General features: G+C 41.8%; 1 long non-coding RNA gene across 2 annotated transcripts in view; it reads left to right on the top strand.

Moving 5' to 3' along the window:
• Positions 1-20441, top strand: part of LOC123386659 — a 40684-nt gene extending 20243 nt beyond the window's left edge. The window contains exon 3 of one of the 2 annotated variants that reach the window (XR_006600900.1): positions 18807-20441. This is a non-coding gene — a long non-coding RNA (uncharacterized LOC123386659). Of the gene's footprint in view, positions 1-12145; positions 12189-18806 lie in introns of those variants that run through there. The other variant, XR_006600898.1, reaches the window with a different exon arrangement.
• The last annotated feature ends 1120 nt before the right edge of the window (positions 20442-21561 follow it).

Below are 21561 nucleotides of genomic sequence, written 5' to 3'. Positions count from 1 at the left end.
TGAAGATTCTTTATTCTGGAAATAAGTCTTTTATCAGATATATGATTTGCAAATATTTTCTCCCAGTGTGCAGTTTATCTATTCATTCTTCTGCCTGTGTCTTTGAAAAAGCAGAAGTTGTTTATTTTGACAAAATTCAATTGATAAATTATTTTATGAATTATGCTTTTAGTGGTGTATCTAAGAAATCTGTGTGTAATCCAAAGTCACAAAGGTTACATTTTCTTCTAGAAGCTTTTTAAGAACAAGTTTTAGATGTTACACTTAGGCCAAGTGAGTTAAATTTTGTATGCAGTTGAGGTTTAGATCAGCCTTCACTTTTTTTCTTTTTGCTGATGGACATTCACTTGTTACAACATCATTTGATGAAAAGACTGTCCTCTACTGAATTGCTTTTGTAATTTTGTGAAAACTTGTTTGAGCTTATTTCTGATCTCTCCATTCTACTCCCTTCATCTACTTGTTTAGTTTTGTGTCAGTATCACCCTGTCTCAATTATTATAGCTTAATAATAAAGAAGTTTTGAAATTGGTAATGTAAGTCCTATAGTTTTTTTCAAAGATGGTTGGCTAGTTTTTGTCCTTTGCATTATAATATGAATTCTCAAATATCTACCAGAAAGCCTCCTGGGATTTTGATTGGGATTTGTGGAATCTATAAAAAATTTTTTTTTAATGTTTTATTTATTTTTGAGAGAGACAGAGACAGTGCAAGTGGGAGATGGGCAGAGAGAGACAGAGAGACAGAATCTGAAGCAGGCTCCAGGCTCTGAGCTGTCAGCACAGAGCCTGATGCAGGGCTTAAACTCACGAATCGTGAGATTTGTGAGATCATGAGCTGAAGTCGGACGCTTAACTGACGGAGCCACCCAGGTGCCCGAGGATTCATGGAATGTATAAATTGAGGAGGGATGGTATTGTTGTTGTATTGAGTCTTCAGACCCATGAGCACAGTTTATCTGTCCATCTATTTGTATATTGGAAATTTTCTTTCAGTAATATTTTCAGTATACAGATGTTGTACCTTTTTGTTAGATTTTTCCTTAAGTTTTTCATATATTTTATGTATGGTAATTAGTATTCTTTTAAAATGTTTAAATATCTCAGGGCGCCTGGCTGGCTGAGTTGGTTAAGCATCTGACTTTGGCTCAGGTCATGACCTCATGGTTCGTGGGTTTGAGCCCCGTGTTGGGGTCTGTGCTGACAGCCCAGAGCCTGGAGCCTACTTCGGATTCTGTGTCTCCCTCTCTCTCTGCCCCTCCCCTGCTTGCACTCTGTCTCTCTCTGTCTCTCAAAAATGAATAAATGCTAATTTTTTTTAATTTCAAATATCTGATCGTCCACTGCGAGTATACAAAGATACAATTGATCTTTATACGTTATGCATGTATCCTGCTAACTTGTCAAACTCTCATTCTTGTAGCTTTTTTTTCTACAGATTATGTTGTCTGTGAATGGACAGTTTTGTTTCTTTCTTTCCAATCTGAGTGTTTTTTATTTCTTTTTCTTGACTGATTTCACTGGCTGGGACCTCAAGGGCATTGTTGAACAGAAGTAGTGAGTCGTCCTTGTCTTGTTCTTATTCTTAGTCTTTCATTATTAAAAATGATATTAACTGTGTATTTTTGCAAATGTCTTTTATTGGGTTTAGGAAAATTCCTTCTATTCCTAGTTTGCTAAGAGTTTATGTCAGGAGGGAATGCTGAATTTTGTTAACTTTTTTCCTCATTTATTGAGATCATCTTGTAGAGTTGTTTTATTAAGTTGTTAGTTTGTTTATATAGTGAATTATTGATAGATTGTTGCTGATAGATTTTTTTTTTTTTCAAATGCTAAACCAGTCTTTCATTTCTGGCTCTAGTTTTCTTGTAATGTCTTTGGTTTTAGTCTAATGGTAATGATGGCTTCATAGAATAAGTTGGGACATATTTTCCTCATGTTTAATTTTGGGGGGAGATATTTTGTAGGATTAATATTATTTCTTTCTTAAGTGTTTGGTAGAATTTACGATTGAAGCCATCTGGATCTAGAGTCTTATTTATGGGAAACTGTTTACCTACAAGTTCAATTTCTTCAATAGGGCTAGTCAGGTTATCTTTGTGGGTGTGAGTTTAATAATTTGTCTTTCAAAGAATTTTTCCATTCACCTAAGCTATCAATTTTATTGGCATAAAAGCATTCATTATAGCCTATTACTATCTTTTTAATATTGATAGAATCTATAGTGATAATACTTCAGTCATTTCTAACATTGGTAATTTGTCTTTTTTTTTTTTCCCCTAATAAGATTTATCAATTATACTGACCTTCCCAAAGAACTGGCTTTTGGTTTCATTGGTCTTTCTCCTCCTCCATCACCAGCTGCTGCCCCTGCCTCTTCCCTTCCCGCTCCCTTCCTCCTCCCCTCCTCCTCCTCCCCATCATCCCCTCCTCCTCCCCCTCTTCTCCCTCTTCCTCTCCCTCTCCCTATCCCTATCCCTGTCTCCTCTAATTCAGTGTTTTCTACCCTGGTATTAATTATTTCCACTCTCCTGTTTCCTTTGGGTTTCATTGATTCTTTTTCTAGTTCTTTAAGACAGAAACTTGGACCAGTGATTTGAGACCACTGATTTTAAGATGTTTCTTCTTTGCTAATATAAATGTTTAATGTTATGATATCCCCCCTCCCCCAGGTACTGCTTTAGTGGCATCCCATAAAATGCGATATGTTGTATTCTTTTTTTTTTTTTTTTCCGGTTCAAACTACTTTCTAATTTTCCTTTTGATTTCTTTGATCGTATTTTTTTTTTAGAAAGGTGTTTCATTTCCAAATATTTTGGGATTTTCCAGAGAACTTTCTGTTATTCATTTCTAATTTAATTCCCTATGGTCAGGCAACATACCATAATCCATTCAGGTGGTTCTTTTTCACAGCCTTAGGTAATTTTCTTACATGCCTGTCCTAATCAATAATTGGCTCAAACTCAAGGAGGGCCCTCTGCAGATCTCTGGATTTTTCTCTTTATACAGCTCTTTCTTCTCTGGTTCTCTGTCCTGCAAACTCTAGCTGCTGTGGTCTCCTCCAACTCTGTCCCTCTCACCTCCACTCAAGGAGTCTGCTGGGCTCTACCTGGTTTTCCCCTCCCTGCTCCACAGCCTGGATACTCTTTCAAGGCAGAATTCTGGGGGCAACTATAGGGCTCACATTCTTTTTTTTTTTTTTAATTTTTTAACGTTTATTTATTTTTGAGACAGAGAGAGACAGAGCATGAGCAGGGGAGGGACAGAGAGAGAGGGAGACACAGAATCGGAAGCAGGCTCCAGGCTCTGAGCCATCAGCCCAGAACCTGATGTGGGGCTCGAACTCACGGACCGCGAGATCATGACCTGAGCTGAAGTCGGACGCTTAACCGACTGCGCCACCCAGGCGCCCCTTGCTTCTTAATATCTGAAATAACTGCTGTGATAAAAGTCGAGACTCACAGTAAAAGAAGTACTCTAGAAGCTAGTACAGCATGCCATAAATCTTTAAAAATACTACTGAAATATTTCAGCAAAATAGCACACTCCTGTGCTTTGGGAAAGTTCAAGAATTCCATGATGGATACACAAACCCTGGATCTTGAAATTCTTTTAACATTTATTTTTGAGAGAGAGAGCAAGACAGAGCATGAGCGGGGAAGGGGCAGAGACACGCGGGGACACAGAATCCAAAGCAGGCTCCAGGCTCTGAGCCATCAGCCCAGAACCTGATGTGGGGCTCGAACTCACGGACCGCAAGATCATGACCTGAGCTGAAGTCGGACGCTTAACCGACTGAGCCACCCAGGCGCCCCTCGCATTCTTTTTTTCTGGCCTCTTATGCATCAACGTTTTTCATTGCCTGATGTCCCTGGGTCTTGAAATCTGTCATTTCATATATTCTGTCCTCTTTTATGTTCACTTCAGGTAGAAGGGTAAATCTGATCCCTGTTACACCATCTCAGCCAGAAACAGAAGTCCCTGAGGGGCAAGGGGGTGTCTACAATCTTCATCTTTCTCTGGAAGCTTTCCCTCATGCGTGGGGCCTAGTCATGATCACAAACGGTTACTGTATCACTGAGCATTGTCATTACATTTAACCGAGGATTTCTTGCCAGCCACGCTTGTCCGTTTCAGTTTAAATGCAACATATTTTTCCCAGAAGTCCCCTAGCAAACATACCCGTTGGTTCAGATGAGGTCCCCGGCCATTCTTATCTGCAAATGAGTCTGAGGAAGCAGGAAATAGTGTTGTCATGATTGGTTTATATTTAGGAATGATTTATCATCAGATGTGTTGCCTGCCACGCCAGAAGAATTGTAGAAGGAAGGGGAAGGGGACATAAGATTTGGGGTGGATAATTAATTAACAGGGTTTACCCCTGAAGCAACCGATAACATCCTCTACAGAAAGTGGATCAGTTTTGTCTCTGTCCTGGAGCCTCTTTGTCCTGCTCATGGTCCACAGAGGCTTTTTCTCACGTTTAACTGCTTTCTGACCTCTCCATAGCTGACAGAGCCCTGTATCATGAGGGCCAGAATAACATTCTGGTACTCTCGGAGGTCTACTTCTCACCTTCAGAGAGTTCTTTGAAGCTCTAAGGTATCAAACCACGAGAAATGGTCAATGAAACTGCCAGTTGTTTAAGGCTCTATAATGAGATTTTCTGTTATTTGCTTCTAACTAAGTCATAATGGCAAATAGGCATTTCATCCAAGCGGTGTCTACCTTCCGAACTCCACGGTTCATCTCAGTAGATTTCTCAAAGCACATCTACGGGCCCCTTGTTTTGTTTACGCTGCTTGGCTCAGCTCACAGGTGATCAGAGAGAATGGTGATCGTGTTAGTTACCAGCGTTCCTTCCAGCGGTCACGGTGTAAGAGTGAGAAGTTTCAGATCACTGGAGCCCTTTACCAGCTTGACTTGCTGACTTGCAGGCAAAGGAGGCACTGTCTTTGGCCAGGGAGGCATCTTTCCGTACAAATGCTTGGTGTCTCAAGTTTGGGTCAGTAGCACAGCCTCCCAGACACTTAGCTGTTAACTTCACAGAAAAACAACTATTTTTACAGCAACATTTTAAGTCCTAAGGGTGACATATAGGTGTCAGGATGAAAGGAAAGTCGTCTTATCTTGACTTGCTCCACAATTTAGTTAGGTAAAAATACTTATTAAGTAAAGACAGCCAAATATTTTCTCCTCCCTCGGTACTTACACTAATTCTCCATGGGGCTTGACAGTTTCAGTTTCATGAAACAATTGGGTGAGTTTTCAGCAGAATTTCCTGCTTACTTAGGCCATTGTGGCTGAGAAAGATTTCAGGATGGTAAGGTTTGAGCAGTTGAAGCATGAACGCTATAACTGAGCAGGGTCTGAGGATGGTTTGACGGGGGGAAGAAGGACATGAGAGGAGTATCTGGCCAAGCAGAAAATTGCAGGAGAGAAGTCTAGCTTAGAAAAGAATACCTGGCTAGAGGAGAAGGATGGGGTCAGAGGAGAAACAACAGGCACTCTATGGAACATGAATTCTATATTAGTAAGGGTGGGCTAAGTTATGCTGCACTAACAAGCAATTTCCAAATCTCAAAGGCTTAATGCAACAAAGGTTTATTTCTCTCTCATGCAAAATCCTCTGTGGGCCCAGGCAGCTCTCCAGGGCAGTTATCCCCTGCATAAAGACTTAGTTCTTCTGGCTGCTTCAAACTCTTGGGCCTTCTATCTCAGCAAAAGGCCTTCTCTGTGATTTCCTTCGTGTAACAGAAAGAGCCTAGAGGATCACACATGGGCATTTCACTGTCTCAGCCTGGAAATGATATATGCCATTACATTGGCCACCACAACTAGTCACGTGGCCCTGTCCAACTGCAAGGACTGCAGAGACTAAGGAGGGCAGACTTTCATATGCCTAAAATAGGAAAAGAAGCAGATATTGGTCAACACAATAATGACAAACATACTACTCTAACTCATAAAACTTCTCTTAGGGAAGAATTCTTTGCCAAGTTTGCAGGTTCAGAATTTTCTTCCAGAAGGGGTTCATGGGCAGCTTCATGGTTAGAAGAGGTATTAAGTTACTTGTTTTAAAACTGCCTAGTAAGAAACAATCATTATATGGATTTTTTTTCCCTGGCAGCTTTGGAGGATGTGGATAGAGGTTCTGAGTGAGGAAGGTGCCCCAGTGCCACCTTTCTCCCTCTCCCCTGTCTTGTTGCTTACAGTGTCTGAGCTTCTAGTGTGATGCGGTGAGCATGTGCACATTTGGTATCCGCTGAAGTGCCAAATGGGCAGGCCACCAATGGGCCACCAAGGGCAGGGAGGCCTGGGGAATCAGTGGCAGTACTCCTGAGGCACCGGCTCCCCATATCATGGTTCCTCAGTCTGTGCCAATACCTTGTGGCAAGCTCTTTTTCCTGCAAACATCAGCAGTGCCACACCTGCCCTCACGGTAATGTGTCTTCTCAGAACAGGCAACTGGAAGAGCCCGATCAATAGATTAGATTATTGCTCTAACTCTGAGAGCTCATCTCCTCTTAGGAGCGTGTCCGTGCATCCGGGAGAGCAGGAGAGTAAAGAGTAGGACTTACACGGTTGTCTCAGCAGGAATCAGACTGCTTAGCGCTCAACCCAACCGATGAGCTGGGAGGAAGGCAGACAGGAAGACGTGCAGCCAGATGATTCACAGCCTCTCCACACTGGGAGGTTCTTATCAGTCTGGGAATTCAGAAATCAAATCCCAATGGGGCCAGGGACAGCGGGAGTTTTATCTGAAACAGCCATGTTTGGCCCCTTCGGGTGGCATCCTCAGCCACTTTCCAGCCCGCCGAGTACGGTATCCAGATACTGGCAGTGAGCTTTGTGTCTCCTGAAGGCTCAGTCTGCCTTGCACCAAAACTGAGATATTTTATGCATTTGCCTCACGGAAGCGAAGAGAAAATAAATTTGTCCTTGGTTTTCCCTTTGTGCCAGTCCCCAGATAAGCAGATCTTCCCTCCTCCTCAGTGCTGACTCACCCAGGATGGCCCTCTCTGGTTATGATGCCTCCTCTTGATAAATCCTCCTTAGATGTTCCTGTATTAGTACCATTCCCTTAGTTGATTCTCTGCTGTTCTGAAAATGATTCTACAAATGCATAATAGTTAACACGTTTTCTGCCTTTTCAATTAATGAATTATTCACATCAACTAATTAATTTCAGGACTTCAAATGTATTGATCCATCCATTTACCATTGTTCCCCCTGCTATTCAATAAATTGTAAACTATATATGTATATTTATATATATGTACATACATGTATATATGTAACATGTATTATATTATGTATTATAATATGCATTGTTATATACATATGTGTATATGTATAATATGTATTTTATTATATGTATTCATATATATAAGTTAAGTTAATGTGTTATATGTATATATGTATACATATATACATATGTATATGTAAATAAAGTATTCTGTTGGTGCTTTGGGGAATTTTGGAGAAAGAAAGTGGTGAAATGGAACTAGTAAATCGTATTCAAGGATTTCTGGGCAGGACACCAACAGTGACCACTCCCCTCCTGGAGTCAGGTCACTTAGGCTGCCCCTGGAGTGAAGGGGAAGCTGGTCATGCCAAATACAGAGGAAGAGTGAGCTTGGTAGGCCTAAGGTCTAGGGAAAAGATCATGGGCCAGAACTTTAGAGGGCAAAGCCAAGAGTAGTATTTGGGAGACCAGGTTCCACAGAACTTTGTCATCTGGGAGAGGTGTTCAGAAGAAATTGGTTGTGTTAAGTGGGGAGAACATGATTAAATTCTGGGTTTTTCTGATATGGTTCCATCTCTGACCTACAGTTGCCTTCCATTTATAGTGTGATACTTGATTTTGCCATTTAAGAGAGTAGAAAGTTTTCTTTTAAAGCAAATGCATTTAAGGAAACAGAGTACAAGTATAAAAATACTGAATAAATAAATTTTTTTCAACGTTTACTTATTTTTGAGACACACAGACATAGTGTGAGCAGGGGAGGGGCAGAGAGAGAGGGAGACACAGAATCTGAAGCAGGCTCCAGGCTCTGAGCTGTCGGCACAGAGCCAAATGTGGGGCTCAGACTCACGAACCAGGAGATCATGACCTGAGCCAAAGTCAGGTGCTAACCGACTAAGCCACCCAGGCACCCCTACTGAATAAATAATATAGATATAGCTGGAACCATAGAGGTGGGACCTGAATGACTGAAGTTAGGACAACACTGCCTTCGGGCAGAGCAAAAGGGAACAATCTGGGTCCCACACCGCTTAGATGAGACGCCCAGTGCTGTGCCAAGGATTTGAGAAGGCAGCAGCCTGCCGATGGAAGCAGAAATGGTGCCACCCAGGGTTGTGCTAAAAGCCTCGAGTGTCCATATATAGGTAGACAGAATATTCCGTATCTCATCGGTCACCTGATGGATGGCCAGGAAGCATCAAGGCTTCCCAGGAACTTCCACACACACCATTCAAAATGCCAGGCACTGCCTCCTTGAGATACTGCACTGTCATCGACCTTTTAAGTTGTTCTGGATAGTGATTTTAAACAGATTGCCCCAGCATGAAATGTTAACAGATAAGAGAGAAGGACACTCGCTGTAATTTCTCTTAAATGTTATACTCTGTTAAGAATGGCCTCGCAATTACAGAAATGTGACTGATAATTAAATATCTGTTGGCACACACACACAATGACAAGAATTACGTTATAAAAATACAAAGTTTTCTTGATGTGAAAATGCCTTTAAAAATCTGTATTTCTGAAAATAGCTGCATCTCTGAAATCCAACTGCTGTCTCACAACTGATGTAAAAAAAAAAGTCTTACCAGGATATCCAGTGCCCTGATGTTTTTTTAATGTGCTCTGAAATTATAATATAAATTTAAATGAGATAGGACTCTTCATCCCATTGTTAAAATGAGTGGTAAGCATTTATTATTTCTATCACGTACACGACAGGGAAAGAGCTAATCATCCTTTTCTCATCTGACAGAACCATCTTGCAAATATTTATACTGTTAAAGACATGGAGATGTTAATTCAACATTAGGACCAAGGCAGCAACTTATTTAAGGAAAGCCATCAGCCAGTCAGAATTGTAGGTCTCTTTCGGAAATTATTTTTCACAGGACGTGGCAACATGTTTCTAAAGTCTTTAGCGTCTTCCAAAACTCCTTGTTTCAAATTGTACCTCCAAGGACAGTTGGTTGCTAATTATATACCTTCACACAGGCCTCTGCGTGGCACAGGAAAACAAGACCAATGTGCTTGTGAGGGCTCTCAGTCTACCACCTTGCCAAGATGACTCTTTTAACTGAGCAACGACGTAGTGATCTTCTCCCTCTGGGGCTTCACTGGGGAGAGACAACGCCATCTTGCTCATAGTGAAGCGTTGCAACTTAGAGCCATGGTCTGGAATTTTATTAGTTAACTCTCAAAAGAGTCCGGCCTAAAGACCGATTTGATGGGCAAAAATAGAGGAAGGGATGAGAAGAACCATACTTCAGCACAGTTACATGTGAGCACATAGCATTAATCATTCCTTGTGTTGTAACGAAGGGGCAAAAGACTCCAAAATGCAAGAACTGGTTAAATAAAGCAAAGAGTCAGGGTGCCGTGAAACAAAAAGTAATTCAAAAGAATCTTTAGACTGAATGTGAAAATGATTGGAATTCAAAGTTGGAGGAAAAAAAAGTAATGAATGAAAAAAATAAAAAAGGAGTAAATGAGCATATATACGTATGCTATTAGCATTTGCCGAGAAAAATATGGGTCCTTTAGTGTGTTTTCCTCTTTTCTCAAAAGCTGTCAGGACACCCTTGGTGCACCTTCTAGTGATGACATCTCAGAATTGAGGGAATGAGGTCCTTCTGCCCCCAAGGTACAATGTGTTAGCACATTGGTGCTGGCTCTAAAATGGTGTGTTCCCAGCTCTGGAGTTAGACTTGGGACAATAAATCAATATGGCCTGAGGAAATTTTGCAGAACATGAAAACATTTACCAGAAACAGTAAGCCAAATCAGTGATTTTAAAAGAATGATCTCTGGGCAAAGTATGGACTTTGCAATGATTTAAAACTGAATATTCTTCAAGTAAAATGATGCACTGTAAAATATTTGAGTCCAAAAGACCTGAAGAGGGTTCTCTTCCTAATTCAAGTAGCCCCTCTATAAAGCTCCTGAGTATTGTAAAAAAAAAAAAAATCTACATAGATATTGGTTGCCCATAAGTTTCTTAATAGAATATGCAGAGCGGATTGCATTTCTGCTCAGAAAAAAATAGTTAGTCCCAAGCCCTGTATTTCAGTTATGGTTAAGCTTGACCATGAATCACAGAGACCAAAAACAGTAGCAGTTTAAAGAAGGCAGACATTTACTTCCATGTTGTTCTGGCACTTTGGTTCCACAAAGTCCTCAGAGACCCAGCCGCCTTCCATTTTTTTTTTTTTCCTCATGACCCAAGATGGTGGCTAGAGCTCCAGCTATCATATCTGTATTCCAGGTAGTAGGTTGGAAGATGGGCATAAAAGACATGGGCAAGGGCATATGGTAGCTTTTGCTTAAAGAACATTCCCAGAAGCTACCAAAAGATATGTCAACATATATTTCTTGACCACGATTAAGTCATGTTGTTATGCTAAGCTGCAAGAGACAAAGATAAATATTTTTATTCTGGGAAGCTAGAGCCCAGTGGAAAAAAAATGAAACTCTATTAATATGGAAGAAGGGAAGAATGTACAGAGAAGGGAAAACAGCATTCTCTGCAAAACTTTTAGCCAACTCTATTAAAACTGGTAGGTGTTTGATAATTAAGAAGTTAGTTAAAGGAAGGAATTACAAAGAAGATATGGAATTACAAAGAAGATATTTACATATCAATGATACTTACCTTATATGTTGCTTTAAAAAATTTTTTTTAATTTTTATTTATTTTTGAGAGAGAGACAGAGTGCACGCAGGAGGGGGGCAGAGAGAGAGAGAGGGAGACACAGAATCCAAAGCAGGCTCCAAGCTCCGAGCTGTCAGCACAGAGCCGGACGCGGGGCTCGAACCCATGAACTGTGAGATCATGACCTGAGCTAAAGTCGTCGCTCAACCAGTGGAGCCACCCAGGCACCCCTTAAATGCTGCTTTTAACTTCTAACACAACACAGTATGTCATTCTTCACTTTCCCTGAGTACAAGGCAGATGATTGCAGTTAGTCTTGGATCCTCTCAGTGGAGATCACCACACCCTCTTTAGAGAGAAGCAGGGAGCTTCTGGGTTGGTTGAACACGTGGAGATGGAGGGAGAGTGGCATCCTCCAAAAGAGCTTGGCAGCTCCAGGCCCTTTCCCCATTCCTTGCCCTATACCTCTCCTCCCTCTAGCTGTTCCTGAGTTATATCCTTTTACAATAACCTAGTAATCTAATCTTTTTATGACTGATTCATGGAGCCGGAAAAGACCGCACGAACATGTTCAGCACCTCTGGTTGCATAAAAGCAGCAGGTGACATCTCCGATGTGGCCAAGGGGTAGAAGTCCCATTTCATTTGTCCGATTGGAAATCTACGTTATGAGAATAAAGATATCCAAGGCAAGGCAAATGAGCTGGATGGCACTCTCTTGGTTCTAGACAGCTGCGGCACCGATGACAATAACCCCTTCCTGGCCCAGTGGGTGGTGCATGCTCTCTGAATCCTGAAGGAAGACAGCAGCCAAAACCAAGATTTGACCACAAAGACAGAGGAACGGGGCTTGGCAGATGCTGTCTTACTTTAAACCATGGGTTGTGAAGTTCAGAAGAGGGATGACGGGATTTTTCTGAAATCCGCTGGTGACACGCCCGAGCCATGTATGAACTCTCCATTCACATACCTGAATTTTTGGAATCTGGCTATAGATTTCATCTATTGTCTAATGTGAACTTGCAAGTGTTTGAAGATTTATAAGTACAAATTCAGAAACGTGTGACTTTTTCAGATAATAGAGTTAAGTTTGTAGACGCTCAAAAATGAAAGTAGATGAATATTCTGTTGTTTCTTTGCTTTAAAAACGTAACTGCCTGGCGTGCTTTTGTCCCCATAGATACAATGTGCATTTAAAAAAATTTTTTTTTCAACGTTTATTTATTTTTGGGACAGAGAGAGACAGAGCATGAACGGGGGTGGGGCAGAGAGAGAGGGAGACACAGAATCGGAAGCAGGCTCCAGGCTCTGAGCCATTAGCCCAGAGCCTGACGCGGGGCTCGAACTCCCGGACCGCGAGATCGTGACCTGGCTGAAGTCGGACGCTTAACCGACTGTGCCACCCAGGCGCCCCAACAATGTGCATTTAAGTACTATATTATTCTTTGTGTGGCAGCAAATAATAAATTTTTCTCTTAGGGGGGAAAAAAGGGAGAAGCAGGAACTTAAAGTTCTTGAACACTATGGACATAATCTTACTGATTTTTATGATTCTCTAAATCAGTAGGCATCTCACCTGCACCTATTTCTATAGGATCTTTGTAATGATTTGGGTTCGGGTTTTCTCTTTTGTTTTTTTGCCTTTCCCAAACGTTTAACAGCTTTCATGGAAGTAACTCCCTTTCACACTCACATTTTCCCCGTTTCCCATTTTAAGTGGTATTTCTACAGTGGATGTTTAAATGGCACACTTCCCTTATCTCAATTTTGCCTGAGGCCCAACAACTGAGAATAAAGGTTATGAGTACACGCGTCTTAAGAGAGGACGCACATCATCTTTGCCCGATTTGCTAAGGGGCATGGCCAAAATTTTCCACCACAACTTAGCTTATCACCAACTTCCAGGCTACACGAGAAAGGGAGGAGGTTGATAGAAGGAATTTCTTTGAAGATAAGGTCAGAAAGTGACCTTCAAGTGAACAGCTAGCAGAGCATGATGTGGAACCCTGGAGAGGAAGGTCACTACGACCTGAAGCTGGACTTGTGCCTAGAAAAGTTTAAAGCGGGAAGCTGCCCCTGGCTGCAGAAGAAGAGAGTGCACAGGGAGAACAAGGGCACTCCTACCATCATCAGGCTTCCCCAGTGGCGGGCAGGCAGGTGTGCACCCCAGTGGTCAGAGGGGACCTCACTGAAGGTAGCTGAACTTGATCATCGTGCAACAGCCCTGTCCAAGACCTCCGCCTGCGAGCCCAGCATAGTCCTCAGGAGTTAGGAGCTGAGTGGAAAGTCATAAATGGAGAAGCAGCGCCTGTACTAGGGTGTGGTGAAGCGGGAGGTCCGTGGTGAAGCGGGAGGTCCGTGGTGAGGCGGGAACCCCCAAAAGCGCCCCGTGGAGAACGGGCAAATATCTGGGCGTCTGTCCCTCGGGAGCCCTGGTGCCAGATTGCAGAGTCATTGGTCTCAAACGCGTCCTTTGTCCTTCCCTGCCTGATTCCAAGCCTGCTCGTTCGGATGCGGGGCAGAGAGGGAGGGAGGAGCCGCGGCAGAGGAAGAGGGAAGGCTGAGAACCAGCTCCTCCCTCAGTGGCAATCCGCGAGGCCACCGTGGAGGAGGAGGTAAAGCTCTGATAGACAGCTAGCTGGTCTGCCCTTGTGAATGACTAAATGTGAGATTGCTCACCGAGAGCTGAAAGCGAGTAGAAATGTTGGACATCTGCGGGAGAGACTGGCCAGCGGCGGAGAGAGAATTCAAACCAGCATAGGTGACAAAGAGTAAAGTTGTGGATTGGTTTGGTTTTTTTTCAGTTTATATGCTCTGACCTCTTACTAAATACTTTAGGTACACGTTGAAGGAAATTACATGTTTTTAATACTTACCACAACTGGCACAGTTTTGGAAACAGATACAACTGACTCTTGGTATAAACGCACAGTGAGGGGCGCCTGGGTGGCTCAGTCGGTTAAGCGGCCGACTTCAGTTCAGGTCATGATCTCACGGTCTGTGGGTTTGAGCCCCGTGTAGGGCTCTGTGCTGACAGCTCAGAGCCTGGAGCCTGTTTCGGATTCTGTTTCTCCCTCTCTCTCTCTGACCCCTGTTCATGCTCTCTCTGTGTCTTAAAAATGAATAAACGTTAAAAAAAATTTTTTTAAATAAAAAAACACACAGTGAAATTGACAGGAGTAAAAAACAAAAACAAAAACAAAAACAAAAAACACAACATCTCACCTGGGTGGAAAGAAGCAAGCACATTCACCACCATGTACAGAGAATCCCGAGTGGTGAATGAGTGGCTGAAGTGGAGGTCTGTGAATTTTACCATTCCCTCTTTTAAAGACCCACTATTTACTTCTTTATTTGTTGTCTTGAAAAGTGTTTATTTATTTGGGGCCCCTGGGGGGCTCAGTCGGTTGAGTGTCCAACTTTGGTTCAGGTCACGATCTCGCAGTTTGTGAGTTCGAGCCCCGTGTTGGGCTCCCTGCTGTCAGATGTCAGTGCAGAGCCCATTTGGGCTCCTCTGTCCCCCTCTCTGTGTCCCTCCCCCACTTGCACTCTCCCACAAATAAAAATATTTTTAAAAACACAAAAAAATTAAATAAAATGTGTATGTATTTATTTTGAGAGAGCAAGTGCATGAGCACACAGGGCTCAAGCCCATGAACCCGCATAACCTGAGCCACAATCAAGAGTCAGAGGCTTACCCCACAGAGCCACCCAGGTGCCCCAACTCCAATTTTTAAAGAATAAAACCCATTTAGAGGTAATACATGAAAAAAAAAAGTCAAACAGAAGTAATGGTACCTACATTCAATGAAATACTAACACTTCAAAAAGGACTTGAGAGACCATATTGATTATTAAAACTTGACTAACAAGGACACAATTCTCACTTATCCTGTGTGTATGTGTATTTTAAGTTTTCCATGATAAAAAGTTTTTTTTAAGAAGTTATCTGTTATAATAATAGCTGTTACTTCCTCCTGGGTCACTAACTGATGAGAATTTGATGACAGCCTAGGGCCTTTCCATAGAAAATTTAAATTAGGGACACCTGGGAGGCTCAGTCAGTTCAGCGTCTGACTCTTGATCTCGGCCCAGGTCACGATCTCATGGTTCGTGAGACTGAGACGTGCGTTGAGCTCTGTGCTGACAGTGCAGAGCCTGCGTGGGATTCTCTGTCTCCCTCTCTCTCTGCTCCTCCCCTGCTCTTGCTTGCTTTTGTGCTCTCTCTCTCTCTCTCTCTCTCTCAAAATAAATAAATAAACTTAAAAAAAGAAAAAGAAAAATTTAGATAGACCCATGTATGAAAGTCCTGTGCACAGTTTCAGCAGGTCCATGGAATCCCTGCAGATCGTCCGTGGATCCCAAAAGAAGTTCTGGTTCACGTTCTTTCACTTACAAATGAGGAAACTAAGTTCCAGGGAGGAGGGAGGTGAGATGATTTGCTCAAGGTGATGGAAGGAGTCCAGCTGGTAGCTGCATCTTCCATAGCGCATTCCCATATCCTTCTTCAGTCAGGATGGGGAAGAAAGTTCTGGAATAGAACACGGTACCATTAGGGAGTATCCTCTGAGGGGGCTGTTGCATGTTTCATCCATCTGTCCTTATTTCTAGAAATGCAGCCTCTATTGACCTAGTCACCCAGGTAGAAACACTGGAGCCCCCTTTTCCCCTTCCTCTGCTTAACGCTGCATATCCAATCAGTCACCAAGTCCTGTGACTCCCACTCTGTGTCCTCTGTCACTTCTGACCCCTCATTGCTTTTCCTCCCATCATTTCTCATTACAGGTCTTCCTATACTGTGGTGACTTCCTCCTCACTAGCCTCCTGCCCCCATGTCTTAGCCCTTATTACCCTATCCACAGGGACTCACCAGCTTAACCTCTCAAAAGCATACTTCTTACCTTGTGTCTGCCCTGCCCAAAAAACTGCTTGTGATTCATTTCCCAAATGAATCCACTGAGGCCCAGAGCAATGGCATGCTAAAATCAAGTCTGCACAGACAGTAAATGGAAGCCTAGAATCCAGAACTCTGGAACCCGAGCCTTCCAGTTTCAAATGTAATGCCCTTAAAGGATAGACCCTAGAAAGCAACGTGAGAACCAACTAGGAAGTTTGATCAGCATGCAGATTTCTAGAAACCTTCCCTGATGACTATATTAGACTCTCCAGGACGTCTGTATCTTCAACAAGCTCTAAAGGTAGTTCTAAGAGTCTGTCACATTTGGGAATTATTTCTCTATAGCAATAGATGTAGTATTAGATAACCAATAAATTGATTAAAAATCCATTAATATGTTCTTATTGATATATTGATTATCTAATACTGCCTATATTAGTAAGACTTTCTTTAGACATTAATGCCACTTTGACTTACTTGCATACATTGTTTGTCAAAATAAACAGTCTTGCATGGTGGTTGTAAATCCTGAAGACCAGAAAAGAATACCAGTGTATGGTATTCCTTTGAAAGGCTGGTGATATAGACTATGACTGCTTGGCAATATTTATTCTTTGTCCATTTACAGTCAGCAAGGAGATCAAACTTTGACTAGTGTCTCATTGCCTCCTCTGCACAGCTGCTGAATCCACATGTGAATCATGAGCTTTGTTACTTGTTACACTTCCCTGTGAATCAGAGCACACATCCCTAAACCTCTTTCTGCAGAGGTTTTCATTGCTAGCGTCCTCTTTCTCTTTCTATGTTCAGACCCTTCAAAGGAAGGTCACACTTAGAGCATACGTGTCCAGCCCACACAGACATCCACAAACCGTGAATTTCAGACCAAAACAGTTCAAGGCTTCAGAGAAAGCTCAAGGCTTCAGGAGGCTAGGATAACAAGTATCTGGGCAGCGAGAATGGGTGCAAACTAAAAGGGAGATAAATCGCGAAGGTCTGAACACTCTGGTTGAGAAGAAACATTCCCAGGTGGGTTTGACGTTAGTGGGTTCCCCGCGCAGACTGGCTGATCCCAGCCCAACTGAACACCCGCTAGTTGCTCCAGATAAACTTCCCAGATCTTCTGGGTGCTGTGAAGGTCCCCACCACTTCTGTCTCTGCCAGACCTTTGTCCTCACACCTAGAAGAGGCGGTCTGTAAATAAAATACGGAAGAGAGACTCCAGGAGCCCAGTCTACCAACAGATAATTCAGTTCATCAATTCAACGTTTGACGACAAGGGCAGGAGGGAACTTTCTGGGGTGATGGGAACGTTCTACATCTTGATTAAAGCCGTGGTAACACAACCACATCCGTTTGTCAAAATTCATTGAACCATACACTTGAAAAAGTGAAACTTTAACATAAATATAAATCGTGCCTCGGTAGCAGTGACTTCAAAAATATATTAAACATAATGTAAAAGAATGCTTATAAGATTAAAAATACTTAGAAAGGATATAAAGAAGATTAAGGGTGAATCAAAGAATAATACAAAGATGACATTTTCTTTTAAGCGGTAGGTAGCCACTTCAACATATTTTTTAAAATTTTCTTTCGTGTTTATTTTACTTTTGAGAGAGACAGAGACAGGGTGCGAACCCACCGCAAAGCCTGAGCTGAAGTCAGATGCTCAACCGACTGAGCCACCCAGCCCCCACCTTCCAGTTTTAAATAGAAAAAAATCACCATAAAAACTTAAAACATCTCCGTAATGAAAGATGTCATGGCAAAGTTAAAAAGCAAGTGATAGTTCCTTGACCTGGCAATTTCATTCCTAGGAATCTGTCTCCTACAAATACACTTCCGGATACAAAACAGAATATCCCAAAAGTTATTTATTTCATTGTTGTTTGTAATGGTAAAATAGTTGGAAACGACCCAAGTGTCCAGGATAAACTACAGTTACATCCACACAATGGAGTCTGAAGAAGCAGAGAAACAGAATGAGGAAGATGCGGAGTGGTTATTAGAATATCTACAATGTGTATTAAGTGAAAACACTTCATAGAGGTCAGAACATTGTCTACTGTTTGACACAGTTTATTAAGAAAATGAGGGGAAAGACTATATGGACATTGTTGCTTATGTTTACAAAATGAAGAACAGGAAAAATGATTTCATACAGGGGATAGGGAGGAACAAGGTGAAGGGATAAAGGTGGAAATGAGACTGCTCTCTGTTTCTGTATAGTTTTGATTTTTGAATCTTGTAAGATAACTATTTTTAAAATGTAATTAAATACAAAAGTTAAATGACATTCTAGAGAAACTACATAAAAGACTAACAGCCATCTTATAGACTGAATGTTTGTCATGGAATGTTGTGGAATGTATGTCTGTGACACCCCCCCCACCCCCCCCCCCCCCCCCCCACACACACACACCACCACCACCAAATTTTTATGTTGAAATCCTGACTTAGTTGGTTAAGCTTCCAATTCTGGCTCAGGTCATGATCTTGTGGTTTGTGAGTTCAAGCCCCGCATCAGACTCTGTGTGGACAGCTCAGAGCCTGAAGCCTGCTTCAGATTCTGTCTCTTCCTCTCTCTCTGCCCCACTCACCTTGTGCTCTGTTGTCTCTCAAAAAATAAATGTGAGAGAGAGAGAGAGAGAGAGAGAGAGAGAGAGAGAGAGAGAGAGAGAAAGAAAGAAAGAAAGAAGAAAGAAAGAAAGAAAGAAAGAAAGAAAGAAAGAAAGAAAGAAAGAAAGAAAGAAAGAAAGAAAGAAAGAAAGAAAGAAAGAAAGAAATCCTAACCCCCCAAAGTGATGGTATTTTGAGATGGGGGTCTTTGGGAGGTAATTAGGTTATGAGTGTGGAGCCCTGGTGATGGAGTTAGCGCCCTTATAAGAGGAGATACTAAAGGTCCTCTCTCTCTCTCTCTCTCTCTCTCTCTCTCTCTCTCTCTCTCTCCTCTCTCTCCTCTCTCCTCTCTCTTCTCTCCTTCTCTCTCTTTGCAATGAAAACACAGCCATCTGCAAACCAGGAAGTCAGCCTTCACCAGACGCAGGATCTGCCAGCACCTTCATTTTGGACTTCCCAGCCTGCAGAACTGTAAGAAATATTTGTTGTTTAAGCCACCCAGTCTTACAGCAGCTTGAACTAAGACAGACCATCATAAATAAAAAGCCTTCATAAATCAATAAGAAGTTTCAACCTAATAGAAAAATGAACAAAGATTCTTGTGAAAAAACACACTCCTACGTGTCTTCTCTAGTCCCAGCATTCTACTTCACTTCTGCTATTTCTGGTCACCAAATGTGTGGTAATTCTCCCACACCAAGCAATCCTGCAACCCCAGCAGGCTGTTATATAATTTAACTCAATCCTGACACTCTGTCTGAAGATAGTATCAGATCCCACAAAGTCAAAGTCAATCCGAGAAGACCGCCCTTCCCTTCAACTTCAGATGCTAATCACAAGTCCAGGTTGTTACCTGAACTCGTGACCAACTGGCTATAAATCAGAAGTTCCCATGACCCCCTTCTCAGGCTCAGCTCATTTGCTAGAGCCACTCACAGAACTCAGGAAAACAGTACTTTCTAGATTACTGGCTTGTTACAAAGGATATTAAAGGATACGAATGAATAACCAGATGAAGAAGTACATCTTTCAAGTTCCAGAGCTTCTGTTCCTTTGAATTTGAGATGCACCACCTTCAGGCACTTTAAAGTGTTCCTGGAAGCCAACCCAGAAGTTCTCTGAGCTCCTCATTCGGGGGTTTTGTGAAGGATTCATTTATGTACACACGATTGATTAGATCTTTGCCATTAGTGACTCAGTCACTCTTTAACACTTCTTCCATCCCCAGAGATCAGGGGATGGGACTGAAGGTTCCATCCCTCTAACCATAAAGTTGGTTCCCCTGGCAACCGGCCCCTATCCCTGGGTGCTTTCCAAAAGTCACCTCGTTAACACAAACTCAGGTGTGGCTGGAAGGGGCTTGTTATGAATAGCAAAAGTCACTCAGGAAATTCCAAGGGTTTTAGGAGCTGTGTGCCAGAAATGGCAACCAAACAGATGCAAATTAAAACAATAAGATTTTTTCATGCATCTGATTATCTTAAATTTAAAAGATTGATAGTATCATTGAAGGGTAGAAGGATGGGGAAACAAAATCTTTATTCAGCTGGTGGTATGAGAATAAACTGGTAGGGTCTTATGGAATGTCTTCAAAATTCCAATTCTAGAAATGTGTGCCAAATACATGCTTGTAATAAACATCAGTATACTACAGTGATGTTTATTTCAGCATTGGCTGTAATAGTAACAAATTGGAAACAGCTTAAATGTCTATTATGTTATGATACAGCCTTACAAAGGAACATGAGGCAGTCATTAGAAGAATGAGGTGGCTGTGTATGTACTAACATAGAAAGATCCTTAACACATATTATCAAGTGTACAGAGCAAATTGCAGTAATTATTACCATATTTTTGTAAATCAAAGGATTAATGGTTTTATCATATCCATGTATATATGTGCATGAGATAACCTCGTGTAAGAGCTGACATTTCATGCCATTCAAAATGTTTAGTACTAGGGGTGCCTGAGTGGTTCAGTCAGGTTAAGTGTCCCACTTCAGCTCAGGTCATGATCTCACAACTTGTGGTTTCAAGCCCTACGTTGGGCTCTGTGCTTACAGCAGAGCCTGGAGCCTGCTTCAGATTCTGTGTTTCCCTCTATCTCTCTCTGCCCCTCCACTACTTGTGCTCTGTCTCTCAAAAATAAACAAAGAATTTTAAAAAATGTTTAGAATTGAAGGAAACATTAAAAGTCATTTAATGTTGTGGTTTCCAAAATTAAGTTTGTTTTCTAATTGCATCAGAAACCATAGGGAAACGTCTTTTTGTTTTTTTGGCAATAAAGTATTTATTTTATTTTATTATTATTATTATTTTTTAATTTACATTCAAATTAGTTAGCATATAGTGCAACAATGATTCCAGGAGTAGATTCCTTAGTGCCCCTTACCCATTTAGCCCATCCCTTCCTCCCACAACCCCTCCCGTAACCCTCAGTTTGTTCTCTATATTTGTGAGTCTCTTTCGTTTTGTCCCCCTCCCTGTTTTTATATTATTTTTGTGTCCCTTCCCTTATGTTCATCTGTTTTGTCTCTTAAAGTCCTCATATGAGTGAAGTCATATGATTTTTGTCTTTCTCTGACTAATTTCACTTAGCATAATACCCTCCAGTTCCATCCACGTAGTTGCAAATGGCAAGATTGCATTCTTTTTGATTGCTGAGTAATACTCCATTGTATATATATACCACCTCTTCTTTATCCATTCTTCTATTGATGGACATTTGGGCTCTTTCCATACTTTGGCTATTGTTGATAGTGCTGCTATAAACATTGAGGTGCCTGTGTCCCTTCGAAACAGCACACCTGTATCCCGTGGATAAATGCCTAGTAGTGCAATTGCTGGGTCATAGGGTAGTTTTATTTTTAGTTTTTTGAGGAACCTCCATACTGTTTTCCAGAGTGGCTGCACCAGCTTGCATTGCCACCAACAATGCAAAAGAGATCCTCTTTCTCCGCATCCTCGCCAACATCTGTTGTCGCCTGAGTTGTTAATATTAGCCCTTCTGACAGGTGTAAGGTGGTATCTCATGGTGATTTTGATTTGTATTTCCCTGATGATGAGTGATGTTGAGCATCTTTTCATGTGTCTGTTAGCCATCTGGATGTCTTCTTTGGAAAAGTGTCTGTTCATGCCTTTTG

Source organism: Felis catus, chromosome A1 (genome assembly GCF_018350175.1).
Source record: "Felis catus isolate Fca126 chromosome A1, F.catus_Fca126_mat1.0, whole genome shotgun sequence".
Classification (NCBI taxonomy): Eukaryota; Metazoa; Chordata; class Mammalia; order Carnivora; family Felidae; genus Felis; species Felis catus.
Note: the sequence above shows the minus strand (reverse complement) of the source record. Positions and strands in the feature narration are given on the sequence as shown.